Source organism: Panthera pardus, unplaced genomic scaffold (genome assembly GCF_024362965.1).
Source record: "Panthera pardus isolate Hobbes unplaced genomic scaffold, ASM2436296v1 HiC_scaffold_18, whole genome shotgun sequence".
Taxonomy (NCBI): domain Eukaryota; kingdom Metazoa; phylum Chordata; class Mammalia; order Carnivora; family Felidae; genus Panthera; species Panthera pardus.
Genome location: NW_026526743.1, coordinates 27,034,951 through 27,050,383, shown reverse-complemented (window position 1 = coordinate 27,050,383; position 15,433 = coordinate 27,034,951). Strand labels below are relative to the sequence as shown.

General features: G+C 43.0%; 1 long non-coding RNA gene across 1 annotated transcript in view; it reads right to left on the bottom strand.

Moving 5' to 3' along the window:
• Positions 1–1,582: 1,582 nt before the first annotated feature.
• Positions 1,583–15,433, bottom strand: part of LOC109270967 (uncharacterized) — a 33,665-nt gene continuing 19,814 nt past the window's right edge. Inside the window, exon 3 of the long non-coding RNA XR_002081769.2 lies at positions 1,583–1,694. This is a non-coding gene — a long non-coding RNA (uncharacterized LOC109270967). The remainder of the gene's footprint in view (positions 1,695–15,433) is intronic.

The window sequence follows — 15,433 nt, the reverse complement described above, 5'->3', positions numbered from 1 at the left end:
TGGGGATGGTAGGTGGCAGCAGGAATGTTGCTAAAAAACTAGCAGCTCCTGGTAGTGGAGGAGCTTTCTAGAAGCTATGTTGGCATTGCAGACATGGAGGATGGTCAATCTGCCCCCTTCCCTATAGCACCAGAGGCTGTTAGAAGAGGGGATCTTAGATTCTTTACTGCTAACCCTAACCGGTTGCAAAGAAAACAGTCTTCTTCAGCATGTTTTTTGTATGAAGCCAGGTCCCTTTCTTTTCTATGTCTTCTTTCCTTCAATCATTCTCTTCCCCTATTTCCCTGTCCCTTTATGTCCTCTGGTTTTTAACTGAGTTGACTTGTCTGCAGTCCCATGAGAGGCATAGAATCCAAGAGCGGAACCTCTTCATGCACAAGAGAAGCCTGAGGCCCAGAGAGAGGAAGGAACTTGCCAAGGTTACACAGTAAGTAGTGACAGAGATGAGGTCTTCAGGTAAGGCCCTGATCTCAGGTGCATCCCCCAGCAGGAAATGTGCCTCATCTGAGTTCTACCTAACACTACTTCTGCCCAATGCTAATAGGAATGAAGTCCAAGTGAAGAGGTCTGTGGCCAATTATCATGGGTAGCCCTGGGGTTGGACAAGTTTAAACATGCTTGCTTGGTGCAGGATTTCTCAGAGCCTTTGATATGTTATGGTATGTAGGACATTAGGGTAGTGTAAGGAGGGAGGTATTCTAGGACATACAGTATTTTCCAAACTTATTTGACCTTTCCCTTTTCCAGTGACCATCTTGCAGCCCAACATCCAGCAAACCACATTGAAATACAGCATGCCACAATGATGGTGCTTCATGACCCAGCCCCAAGAATGGATACCCCTTTCGAAGTGTCTACCCAGAGGAGAAGCAGCTCCATCCACACCAAGAGACTGGGCTGTGTTCCTGGAAACATGAGCCTTTAAAAGTGAAGCTATAGTGTAAAACAAATTCAAACATAAAAAAGCTTTTTCTTTCACCTGATTTTTGTTCTGGAGCTCTACATTTAATGAAATATTTAATGAAATATCAGGGTGGAAGGGGCAAAGAGAGGAAAGGTTGTGCTGCTCCCAAGATTGCACCACATTTCAGTCCAAAGCAAATTAAGTCAGGGGCTCTTTAGACTCAAGTCCCGGGATGAGAAGCAGAGAGTAGGCTAACGGGTTCTGGGCTGAGCCCCAGCCAACTGTGGTAATAAAACACAGCGCATAGACACAGAGGCTTTGGAACAAAAATACCTTGTAGCTATTATCTTCACGAGTCTCTCTGCCCATCTGCACACCCCCTCTTCCATTCTTTTAATCTGGAGCTACTGAGAATCGGTATTTTTCTCACCTTTGTAATATGAGAAACAAGTTAATTAAAATCAATCCCAACTCCAGTCTCAGAGCGTCCCTGCTTTGGCTGCAGATCCATCAACAGTGTGTTTTGATAGCAGTGCATGAAGGTGGTTATTCGGAGACACTGATAATTGCATTAATTTAGGAGGCATTAGCTAAGCCCTACAATTAATTACACAGGGAGCAGACAGAGCTGTAACCCACCAGATCGCTGAATGAATAAGATAGAAACGTCAGCTCCTTTTTATCCAGATCCAAACACTCAGAACACTCAAATAAACAACCTGTTTTCACTGCTCACAGATGTTTTAACAGTGACCTTGAGACACTGAGGCCTTGAAGGTCTTTCTGAATCCTGAAAGAGAGATTAGAGGGCTATTTGAATAATGTTCATTTTAAGGGAATTTTATTGGACTCCATCTTTTTGAAAGCTGGTCATTTATGAGGGATATTTGTGACACATCTCGTGGAATCAGAATCTCTAGTTAATTAGTTTTGATCCCATTTCTTCATTCCTTAACAAATCTGAGATGAATAGAAATTAGAAATCCTCTTTCCCCCCACCTCTCTCTTTCTAACCCCTCCCCACTTTTCACAATACACACACACACACAGAGATTAATGTATATGCACATACCTTTCCTATTAATATAAAAATTACATACATGTACAGTTAACCCCTGAACAATGTAAGAGTTAAGAGCTCTGACCTCCTGCACAGTCAAAATCTGTGTATAATTTTGAATCCCCAAAACTTAACTACTAAGAACCTATTGTTCACCAAAAGCCTTACTGATCACATAAACAGTCAATTAACACATATTTTGGATGTTACATGTTTTATACATCATATTCTTATAAAAAAGTAAGATAGAGAAAAGAAAATGTTATTTAAATAATCATAAGGAAGGTAAAATACATTTACAGTACTGTCCTGTATTTATAAAAAAAAAAAAGTCTGTATATAAGTGGACTCATGCAGTTCAAGGCCAGTTGTTCAAGGGTCAACTGTATATACATACATAAATAGTAAAAAAGAAAAAATGAGAAAATAAGTGAATACTTTGAGCAAAATAATTTTAAATATAGAGAAGGCAGAGGACTATGTGGGGAGGTGGGAGGAGTGTTTCTGCCGCTGTCAGAGTCCTATAGTCCCTTCTCCTCACCTACTAAATTCTACACATTTCTTAGGGCCCAAAACTCAAGAGCCTTGCTTTTTCTTGAAGAGTTCACAAATGTCTGCTTGGAATGCCAGAGGTCTGGGCTTCAGGTAAATTTTAGGCATATTTTCTGGCCCATAAGTGAAATGTGAGCTAATACTAACATAAGCAACTGGCCAGGATGTGGCGTCAGAAGGGACCCCTTGAGATGGGTGTTAACCTGGTCTTGCAGATGGGAAACCAAGACTTAGAGCTGCGTCATAACTTGTGCAGCACTCACGACTGCCCAACTCCAAAGCCCAGGCTCTTGGCCATACTGCTGCCCAGCCCTCCAGGCACAGACTGTCAGTGCCCAGTAGGCAGAGAATGACTCAACCCTTGCTCAGGCTCTGAGAACTGCTTTCTCCATGGAGCCATGGAGACCCTCTGGGGACCATGTCATTTAAGAAATACATTCTTTGGGTGCAGTCTCACCACTGGGTGTGGAAAGGAAACAAATTTTATATGTATTACTCAAGTACTATATGAGTGCATTCTCATTATAAAAGCTTCAAATGATCAGAAGTGTGCCAGGAAACCCCAGATGGCCCTTTGTCCACCCTTACTCCCTCTCTTCTCCCCAGAGCCTACCGCTGTTAACAGTTTGGATCGTGCATCCTTCTGATCATCTCTATGGACATCTACAAAAATCAGAGTTATGTTCTGTTTTATGAGCACACTGCATTTTATAAGATGCTTCTTTATTTAATAATATACCTTGGAAATCAGTTCACAGTAGCATATATAGATCTACCTCCTTCTTCTTTAATGCAGCACATTCCAATATTGCTTTTACCAAACCATCTTATAAAATACCTGTTTGTGAACACATGCAAGTAGATTGGCAGGGTGGCTTCCTAGAAGTGAAATTTCTAGGTGCTACAGATTGAAATATGTCCCACACCCCAGTTTCTCATGTTGTAGTCCTAACCCTCAGTACCTCAAAATGTGAATTTATTTGGAAATGGGGTCATTGAGAGTGTAAGGAGTTAAGATGAAGTCATTAGGGTGGGGCCTAATCCAATGGGGCTGATATTCCTTATAAAGGGGAAATTGGGACATAGAGACAAGCCCACAGGGCTTATGCCATGTGAAGATGATGTCAGAGATTGGGCTGGTATCTCTGCAAGCCACACAAAGCCAAAGATTGCCTGCACGCCACAAGAGGCTAGGAGAGAGGCTCGGAGCAGATTCCCTCTCACAACCTTCCGAAGGAGCAAACTCTGCCAACACCCTGATCTTGCACTTTCAACCTCCAGACAGGTAAGACAATAAATTTCTGTTGTTTAAACCACCCAGTTGTTGGTGCTTTATTATGGCAGCCTTAGCAAATATGCCATGTATGTACGTTCAAGTTTGGTGTATAGTGCCAAAGGCTCCCCGCACCAAAAAATTGTTGTCATTTCACAGTCCCAAATAGAGTATGAGATGGTGAGAGGCTTCAGACCCAGCAGGTACCATATGCATATGTATCACCAGTCGTAAAAGCCCTTTTCACCTTTGTGAACTGCATGAGTCCTGCTTAGTACTGGCACTGAGTCTGTTCTGATTTCACTCCCACCAATTTGAGCCTTCTTAGGAATATTATCACAACCTTTTGGGTGGTAAGGTGAAGAAAAGTGCTTCGCTACAAATCCGTATAGGCGAAGACCAAAGAAGCAATAAAGGCAGGTAATGCTCAAGGTTCAGAAGACGGAGAACTCACTCCTTGCTGGCATGACCTATGGAGAAATGGACCCCAGAGCTTGGGAGGATGGAAGTATTCTCTGCCCACTGGGCACCAAGAATCTGTGCCCAGAAGGCGGCACTATGGCCAAGAGCCTGGGCTTTGGAGCTGGGCAGTCCTGAGTGCTGCACAAGTTATGAAACAGCTCTGAGCCTCGGTTTCTCATCTGCAAGACCAGGTTAATACCCATCTCAGGAGGCCCCTTCAGAAACCACACCATGGCCATACAAATGTGAAGACTTCCCTCCATCATATCCTTGGGTTTATATTTGCCATGTATCTGACATGACTGTTTTCTTTAAAAAGAAAAAAAGAAAACCCAGAAGATGATGACAGTCGGGGCCAGACTGACACCGCCCTCTCTTCTCTGGCCCACAGTGAGGTTTAGTGATGGGTCAAGGGGAGTGGCGAGGCACCTTTCTGATGTGTTTTGAGAGAATAATAGAAATGATAAGTGGCTCCAGAATCGTGTAAAATATGCTGAAGGGGCCACATTTGCATTAAGTTTTGCGATTATTACATGAAAGTACACTGAATCCACTTAACAGATAGGGTTCAAACTTGTCCCTGTAGGACATCTAGGGCCATAGAAGTATCTGTGGAACTTGATGTGTATGGTAAATATAGACAATATCAGGAGCAGGGTGTGATGGGGGTCCCATCAGCAAGTTCAGGGGCTTTTCTGCAAAACTGTTAGAGAGGGAAGTATTGCATAACCAAGGTTGTCTGGTTGCAAGTGACAAAGATCAGCTCATGTTGGCTCAAGCAGGAGAGGAGATTTATGGTCACTGTCATTTGGTCTCTGTCCCCTTCCATCTTCCAACTCTGCTTACTTTGGTTTCAATTCTATTCAGGCAGGCTCTTCTGTGATGGGAAAAAAACTCACTCAATGAGTCTTGGTTTATACGCTCCTCTAAGTAACTCGAGTGGAAATCACAACTATCCACGAATCTTATTGGGTCAGCTTGGATCATGTGCCCATCCTGAACCAGTCAGTGTGACCAAAGGGATAGGGAATATGCTCACTGACTGCCAGCAGCACATGGCAGTTCAGGCTTAGGAAGTAGGACTGAGAGTTTGAGAGGTTTTGGGGAGTGGAGGGGACCTAATAAACAACACTCCTTCTTTTTTCTGCCTGAATTCAGAACACTTGAGAGATGGATTCAGGGTCAGGCAGACAGAGCTCAAAACATCACAATTATTACTGGTAAAACTAGACACATGGAATGTTGCTTCAGTGTTCAACAACAGGCTTCTAAATACTAAAATCCCAGAAAGGGCCAGCCTATCACAGGCAGAACTGGATAACTGCAAGTGTTCCCCCTTGGTGTCCTAAGAATCATGGACACCTAAGCTTATAGAATCATGGCTTAGAAGAGAAAGAGCTATGTATTCCCTGAGAGAGAAGTGGGGGTGCCCTTCCCTCAATGTACCAAACAGGTAAGTCTCTCCCTCTCCCAGGGGAGGGATGAAGAATAAGGGGGAGGTCAAGAGAGTTACTGTGGTGGAAGCCCCTCTCCTTGGAAACAAGAAGAGTGAGGATTAAAAGCCCTGCCCCTTGCCCCATAATAGATGGGGTTCCACCACAAGAAAACTGGGCAATTGTACAAAGGAATTAGAATGGTCTCAGAGCCAATAACAGCAGCAGTTCTGTGACAGGCATAAAAGAAGAAATGTCTTCACCCATTCTCTTTCTTAAGGATGTGAATTAATAGTCACACCAAGGTGTATACTCAACATGTCTACGTTTATAAATGGAGTGACATAGTCCAATCTGACTTTGACATAATCAAAATCTCAGATTGTTTATAGAATCCTTTTTATGTGAAAAATTCAAAGGAAAACAGAATCAGTCACCAGTGTGGTCTGGGGTCAGTCCTAAAAATCACAGGTGGCCTCACCCAGAGTTCCAGAAATGGACTCAAAAGAACTGGGCTCTGGCTCAGCACCTGGACCTGCAGGGTGCTCTAGGACAAAGACCCTCCCCCTCCAGAACTTCTGTTGCCTCCTATGAAGAGGATTCTAACCCTGGCGGCCCAGTTGACCTCATAGTGTGGTTAGGGTCACATAGGACAAAAGGAAAAGCACTTCTAATGATAATAATAGTTAGCATTGGAAGCATTTATCATGTGCCAAATACTGTTCTAACAGCTTCACATGTGTTAACCCCTCTAATCTTTAAAACAGCCCTACAAAGTAGATGCTCTTAGTGTAATTGCCATCTTATAGATGAGGACACCGAGATACAGAGCAGTTGGGAAGTTTGCCCAAGGCCTTGCAGGCTATAAAGGATGCTGCTGCTGCGGTCACAAACAAGGTAGTCACTGTTGACAGGAGAGCCCAGGGTAGTAGCCAAAAGAATGGTCAGACAGATGGGGTCAGTGGCCATGCTGGCTTTATGTCTTCTCACAGAGGAGAGGTTTCTGAGCAAGGAGGGAATCTTTATTTTTTTATTTTTTCAATATATGAAGTTTATTGTCAAATTGGTTTCCAAACAACACCCAGTGCTCATCCCAAAAGGTGCCAAGGAGGGAATCTTAAGACTTGGTCATGGGTCCACAGTGGGGCAGGGTATACAGAGCCAGGTGGGGGCTTTAGCCATGTCTCATCAGAAGGACCCAGTACCAGTCATGGATGCTTCTAAGCCCTCTGCTCACAAGTTAGCCCCTCCCTGGATACCTCCTCTTCTTGAAGTATGGAGACAAAGCTAGGTGACTTTATTCAGGCCTTTGAGGAGGTAAGAAAGCACGCCACTCAGGATTGGTCCTAGGCCAGTGATACCTTCCCTACCACATAGCCCTTGCTTACAATCTCTTAGAAAGCCTAGCTCTCCTTTTAACCAAACAGATCTCAGAGTTTACTCAGCAAATTTAATATTCCTTCTGAAGCAATCTGTCTATTGTAGCCTGTGCTTTCTAGAGAGAAGAAAGAACATTCTTTACCAAGGCCTCCCATTTCCCCAAAGACAGGAGGATATAGATGTTCCCTCTGGCTAAGAGAGAATGAGAAGAAATCATTTTTTACCACCTGGCCAAATTGTGGTATACTGTATTAGATGATTTAACTTTGTTTTTTAGCCTACGTTTGATTTTGTTTGAAGATTTATAGTAAAGCTGCAAAAAGATGTCACAGTGTTTCCTTTGCCCAAATAAGAATGGCAAATGGCTACCACACATAGCCCTACCTTCCTCTCCCACGTCAGTGGCAGGCATTGCCAATCAATCATGATGCTCTGCCCCACCAACCCCAGACATGGCCTTAGAAGCCTCAATGTAGCTCTCCAGGCTATCTGAGCTGGCACAAGCAATGAAAACCATTTGCTATCCCTGCCAAAGAAGGAGGAGAAGCTGAGGAGAAAAAAAAAAAAAAAACAGTAGAAGAGACAGGCATAATATCAGGTGACTGGGAAAAAAAAATACTGAGAAGGAACCAAGAGCTTTGCCAAGTGGATGGTTCTGGGAGACAAGTGATAGAAAACAGGCGTGGAGAATTTAAACTGTGTTGATAAGCTGTAACTCTGGTAACCAAGAAGAAAGTGTAAATGTAACACTTAACACATGGACTGTAACTCTTTAAGAGTTGAAAATAAGCTGGGCAAAGAGTCAGAGCTATAAAGGGGGCCAAAGACAGTCAGTAGTATTTGTAGGATAAACACAATAATTATTTAACCCTGAACTTCATGGCTGTTAAATGAGTATAAAAATAGATACCGGTATAGATAGGCATACATGGAAACAAAGCTTCCTATTAATACTGACAATAGCTAACATGTGAGTGTCTGCCATGTGTCAGGCACTGTGCCAAGGGTTTTTCACACACTGTGATATAGGGACTATTTTCCCATTTTACACATACAGAAACTGAAACTCAGGCAAGCGAAATAACCTACAAGATCAAATGGTTAGAATATAGTCGAATCAGAATCTGACTTTAAGCAGTATTATACCAGCTCCTTCCTAAATACACAAATTCATATCTATATAAGAACTACAAAGCAGGGAGGAGAATCTAGTCCAGGTGTTCTTATGTCTGGTAAATTGTTGTTCTTATGTATGTATTGTATACTCATTCATTCATTCATTCACTCACTCATTTACTCTTCCACAAATATTTATTGTGTGCCACTATGTGCCAGATACTGTGTAGGCACTGGAGATGCCAAAGGAATAAGACAGTTGAGGAACCTGAACTCACATGACTTTACTGGCCTTTCCAGTAAAATTACTGGCTTTTCTAGTAATCAAAGAACTGTGCAGCTGCTACAATAAGTTAGACCAAGACCTTCATGTTATAGTTGGGGAAATGGAATTGGTATTTGGGATGGGAGGAACTGGAGGGAGCCCAGGTTCACCATATGCAGTTCTGGGCTTAACAGACCTGTTGAGCCCACCTCCCACCCAGCTCTTGGCTTGGCCGGGTTCAGTGGGAGGTGTAGTCTCTTCTGGGTTGGGCTGGGACAACAAATATCCTCTCTGGTCAGAAGGGTTCTTTGCTTCTGTATGATTCTGATGTGTAGCTGAGGTTGAGAACTACTGGGATGGAAGAGGACCCAACAAATGCACCAGTCTGAGGTACAGAAGACAGGATGGCCCTGACTTCTCTGGACCTCCTGGCCCCAACTGTAGCATGAAGAAGGTGGCATAGGGTGCCCAAGGGTCTCGACCTATGATATTCTCCAGTGCGGACCAGCTTAGGATTGGTGCTGTGACGATCCAGCCCCTCACTGTTCCTTGGAAAGCCTTGCAAAGCAACACTTGCAAAACGCACAGGCAGCAGGCAAAGGGCACAGGATCAGCAGTGACGCTAGTAAACCAGTCTGGGCAGCCCAGCGGCAGTGGTTGTTTGGATTCATTTCAGAGAGTATTTTGAGAATCTGATCCAAAAGCTTCAGACAATTTTAAGTTCATTTTAAGTTCAAACTGGCTCAATGGGTATTAGGGTCTTTTCCTGATGTTAGAAAGAATAAAATTACCTTGGCACAGTACATAAATCTATAAAGAGAAAAAAAATCTGACTTGGTTGGATACAGTTTGGGCTTTTGCAGATAAATCGATGTTTTTAGCTCATGGTTTCACACATTCAAACCCCTGAGTACAATCTTACTGGGCAACATCAGTCTGATTGTCCTAACCGGAGTGGGGTTGGAGGGATGGGAGACTGCAGCATCCATTAACTTGGACCCACAGAGTGAAGAACATTTTGTGGAAGGTTGGGAAGTTTCTGTAAAGGAGAATTCATTTCTCCCCTGTGTCTCGCCTTTACTACTCATACAGAACACTACATTTCTGACACTTCTGGTCACCAGTTGGCGGTGAGGGGTGGGGGGGGGGTCCCCCACTAAGCAATTGTCACCAGCTGAGTATCCTACAATTCAATTCAATTCAATTCAGACATTAACTGAAGTTCGTGCAGAGCAGACCCTACGGGCTAAGGATTCAGTCCCACAAGGATGCCCCTGACTTCAGATGCAAATGACCAGTGGCATGTCCCTAGATTACCCACAACCTCTGTCCAATTTGGCTACTAATTCGAAGTCCCATAAACCAAACCCCTCACCTTGGATTCAATTATTTACTAGAACAACTCACAGAACTCAAGGAAACACTTACATTTGCCAGTTTATAATATAATAAAGGATATGATAAAGGACATAGCTGAACAGCCAGATGAAGAGATACATAGGGCAAAGTCTAGGAGGGTCCTGAACATGGGAGCTTTCATTTCTGTATAGTTGAGGTACATCACCCTCCAGGCAGGAAAATGGTCCACCAACACATGAGCTCTCTGAACCCCATACTGTTGGGATTTTTATGGAGGCTTCAACATGTAGGCATGCCTGATCATTAACTCTGTTTTCATCCCTCCTTTCCTCTGTCCTCACTGGAGAATTGGGAATGGGGTGTGTGGGGGAAGATTGAACATTTCAAGCTTCTAATCATGGCTTACTTCTGACCCCTTACATCCAGGAGTTCACCAAGAGTCACCTATTAGAACAAATGACTCTCTTATCGCTCAGGAAGTTCCAAGGGATTTAGGAGCTCTGTGTCAGGAACTGGAGCCAAAGACTAAATGTAAGAACAAAAGATTTTCCTAACATCTCTCTTTGCAAGGGTTTAGGAGTCCTGTGTCAGAAGCTGGGGACAGAGGCCAATATATATGCATATCTCATTTTATTGGCCTCACTTTATCGCTCTTTGGAAATACTGCATTTTTACTAATGGAAGCTTTGTGGCATTGTGCAAGTCTATCAGCACCATTTTTCCAACAGCATTTGCTCACCTAATGTCTCTGTGTCACATTTTGGTAATTATCACAATATTCCAAACGTTTTTATTGTTATTATGTTTGCTATGGTGATCTGTGGTCAGTGATCTTTGATATTACTATTGTAATTGTTTTGGGGCATCCGTGTAAGACCATGAATTTAAGCAATGAATTTTGTGTGTGTTCTGACTGATCTACCAGCTGACCATTCCTGTATCTCTCCCTGTTCCTGGGGCTTCCTGTTCCCAAACACAATATCATTGAAATTAGGCCAATTTAATAACCCTACAATGGCATCTAAGTGTTCAAATGAAAGGAAAAGTCACATGTCTCTCACTTTAAGTCTAAAATTAAAAATGATTAAGCTTAGTGAGGGAGGTGTGTCTAAAGCCAAGACAGGCTGAAACCTGGGCCTCTTGTCCAGTTAGCCAAATTGTAAATGAATGCAAAGGAAAAGTTCTTGGAGGAAATGAAAAGTGCTACCCCAGTGGACGCATGAATGATCAGAAAGAGAAACAGCTGTATTGCTGATATGAGGTAAGTTTTCTTGGTCTGGATAGAAGATCAAACAAGTTACAACATTCCCTGAAGCCAAAGCCTAATCCAGAGCAAAACCCTGACTCTCTTCAATTCTGTGAAGGCTGAGAGAGGTGAGGAAGCTGCAAAAGAAATGTTAGAAGCTAGCAGAGGCTGGTTCATATGGTTTAAGGAAAGAGGCCGTCTCCATAATATCAAAGGACAAGGTGAAGCAGCAAGTGCTAATATAGAAGCTGCAGCAAGTTGTCCAGAAGATCTAAGATAATTAATGAAGGTGAGTACAGTAAACAACAGGTTTTCAATGTAGACAAAACAGCCTTCTATTGGAAGAAGATGCCATCTAGAACTTTCATAGCTAGAGAGGATAAGTTAATGCCTGGCTTTAAAGCTTCAAGGACAGGCTGACTCTCTTGTTAGAAGCTAATGCAGCTGGTGACTATAAGTTGAAGTCAGTGCTCATTTATCATTTCAAAAATCCTAGGGCCCTTAAGAATTATGCTGAATCTACTCTGCCTGTGCTGTATAAATGCAGCAACAAAGCCTGGATGACAGCACATCTGTTTACAACATGGTTTACTGAATATTTTAAGCCCTCTGTTGAGAACTGATGCTCAGGAAAAAGGATTCCTTTTCAAATATAACTGCTCTTTGACCATGCATCTGGTCATCCAAGAGCTTTGGTGTAGATGGACAATGAAATTAATGTTGTTTTCATGTCTGCTAACACAACATCCATTCTGCAGCCCATGGATCAAAGAGTAATTTCAACTTCCAAGCCTTATTATTTAAGGAATACAGGGGCACCTGGGTGGCTCAGTCAAGCGTCCAACTTCAGCTCAGGTCATGATCTCACGGTTTGTGAGTTCGAGCCCCGCATCGGGTTCTCTGCTGACAGCTCAGAGCCTGGTGCCTGCTTCAGATTCTATGTCTCTCCTACTCTCTCTGTCCCTCCCTTGCTCATACTCTGTGTCTCTCTGTCTCTCAATAATAAATAAATGTTAAAAAAAATACATTTCTTAAGGCTATAGATGCCATAGTTAGTGATTCCTCTGATGGGTCTGGGCAAAGTATGTTGAAAACCTTCTGGAAAAGATTCACCATTCTAAATGCCATCAAGAGCATTCATGATTCATGGGAAGAGGTCAAAATATCAACATTAACAGGTGTTTGGAAGCAGTTGATTCCAACCCTCACAGATAACTTTGAGGGGTTCAAGACTTCAGGGGAGGAAGTATCTGCAGATGTGGTGGAAACAGTGAGAGAACTAGAATCAGAAGTGGAGCTCAGGGTCACCTGGGTGGCTCAGTCGGTTAAGTGTCTGACTTCGGCTCAGGCCATGATCTCATGCAGTTCATGAGTTTGAGCCCCGCGTCAGGCTCTGTGCTGACAGCTCAGAGCCTGGAGCCTGCTGTGGATTCTGTGTCTCCCTCTCTCTCTCTCTCTCTCTCTCTCTCTGATGCTCCCCCACTCACACTCTGTCTCTCTTTCTCTCTCTCTTTCTCAAGAATAAATAAACATTAAAGAAAAAAAGAAGTGGAGTTCAGAGGTGGGACTGAATCACTGAAATTTCATGATCAATCTTTAATGGATGAGGAGTTGCTTCTTAAATGAGCAAGAAAGTGGTTTCTTGAGATAGCATCTACTCCTGGCAAAGATCCTGTGAATATTGATTGTTGAAATGACAACAGAGGATTCAGAATATTACATAAACTTAGTTGATAAAGCAACACCAGAGTTTGAGAGAATTGACTCCAACTCTGAAAGAAGTTCTACTGTGGGTAAAATGCTACCAATCAGCATCACAGGTTACAGAGAAATCATTTGTGAAAGGAAGAGTTAAACAATGTGGCAAACTTCATTCTTGTCTTCTTTTAAGAAGTTATCACAGTCACCTCAACCTTCAGTAGCCACCACCCTGATCAGTCAGCAGCCATCAACACCGAGGCAAAATCTACCAGAAAAATAATTACAACTTGCTGAAAGTGTTTTCATTTTCTTTGGGTAAATACCCAGTAGTGAATTTTTTGGATCATATAGTATTTCTAATTTTTATTATTGACGAACCTCCATACTGTTCTCCCCAGTGATTTCACCAATTTACATTCTCACCAATAGAGCACAAGTGTTCCTTTTTCTCTACATTCTTGTCAACACTTTTTATTTCTTGTCTCTTTCAGTTTAGCCATTCTGACAGGTGTAAGGTGATATGTCATTGTAGTTTTTATGATCATTTCCCTGGTGATTAGTGATGTTGAGCATCTTCTCATGTGTCTGTTGGCCATCTGCATGCCTTCTTTGGAAAAATGTCTATTCATATCCTTTGCCCATTTTTTAATCAGATTGATTTTTTGGTGTTGAGTTATATAAGTGCTTTATATAAAGTATTCTTGAATTCAAGAATATATATTGTTATTTTAGACATAATGCTATTTCACACTTAATAGGCTACTATATAGTGTAAATGTAACTTTTATGTGAGCTGGAAAACCAAAAAATTCATTTGGCTTACTTTATTGTGATATTTACTTTATTGTGGTGTCTGGAACTGAACCCACAATATCTCCAAAGTATGCCTGTATTCATTTCTTATTATTTCACAGGCTTCCAAAAAAGGTAAAATCAACAAGAACCCCAGAGAACTTCCCTCTGTGACAGAGCCACCCCCAAATCCCTTTGGATCCCAGGGCCCCAGGGGATAAACAAAATGTGCTCACAAATACATCCTAGTAAAAGGTCAGCAGAGACAGTTACAAAATGAGGCCTGGAAACAAAAGATGAGTGGCTCAGTTAAACGTCCAACTCTTGACTTCCACTCAGGTCATGATCTCATGGTTTGTGTGTTTGAGCCTGTGTTAGGCTCTCTGCTGTCAGTGTAGAGCCTGCTGTAGATCCTCTGTCCCCTCTCTCTGCCCCTCCCCTGCTCTTTCTCTCTCACTCTCTTTCAAAAACAAATATACAGTAAAAAAAAAAAAAAAAAAAAAAAGAAAGAAACACATAGATGAACCTCGGGGGAAGGAGAGGTATGAGGCTCACTTGGACAAGTGACACAATGAAGTTGGAGGCTAATCTTTTGCTTCATTGACAAGAGACCTGGTAGGCAGGTGCCAAGGACAATTTCTGGAACCAGAGAGAAAGGTCCCCCAGGAAGGGTAGGATGAGCCAGCGCTCCATCCTGGACAGGAACAGATGGAGCTAAATTAGCAGCCTTGCCTATTCCACTAGGTTTTACTAAGCCTGGCTGCTAACTCCCTTCCTAAGGATTCCTGACTGACAGACCTAGGGGAGAAAGAAGTGTCTGCAGGGCAGAAGCACCCAGGAAACTCATACCATACTTGGGCCCCATTAGTGTGGCACCAGAAGTCCATTCAGCCCCCTAAAACCAAGTCATCCCACAGAAAGATGTAGCCCAGTCTTGCTGTCTAAAGTTGCCCTTACCTCCTCCATGTCCTCCTGCTGGGACTGTCCGTGAAGACACTTGCCATAGTCTTGCTTATTTATCTTTTTCATTTATTTGTAGTCTTGTCCATGGTCTGCCACCCAAAATTGTGTTAAAGAAGGCAGGGACTCTAGTCTATGTGTTTTTGTGTTTCCAAGACATGGAACGGTGCCTGATCCATTAAAGGTGCTCAAAATTTGTTCAACAGAATGAGTGGATGGATGGATGGATGAGTCAAGAATCCAGAATTCTATCCAGGGGTGTTACAAAGCAGATGAGGAGAGGGAACTGTAGTCAGTGGCTCAGGCAGGAGAGAAGGGATGTGACAAAACTGAGGGTCTTCAAGGGCCTGAACTGTTTTGCTCTAGTTTCTTGCTTGGGCCACCCAGTGACAACGGGGTTGTGGGGTAGAGAGGTGGGAGGTGGCTCAGGGTACATGTAGTAGGGAGTGTCTGGGATTGTTAGGAGCACAAGCAGAAGGAAGAGCCAAGAGGAAGGGAATCAGTGAACCAGGAAAGAAAAGTAAATTCTCCAAAATGAAGATTGGGGGCAGGTTCCATCTCTTTGGGGTTAGACTCACCACCTCAAGTTCCAGCTCTACTTCTGGGGCAATAAATCAAGTTTTTTGAGCCTCATTTTCCACATCTGTGAGACAGGGTAACAACAGTTCTACCTCTTAGGGCTGGGCTGAGGATTTAGAGAGATGGCGTAGGTAAGAGCATGGCACAGGGCCTGGCAGGTAGTTGTTTTTCTTGTGGCAGAAGCTGTGATTCTACAGCAGCTTCTCTGGAGTCTTTCTGAGCCCCTGGCATAAAAAAAGATCTACCTTGGGAAGATGCTGGGGAAAGAAATCGCTTTAGCACTCTTGGGCTTAACATAGAGACACAGAACCCATTCTAGTCCACTCAAATAGTTCACAGGATTATTCTTGC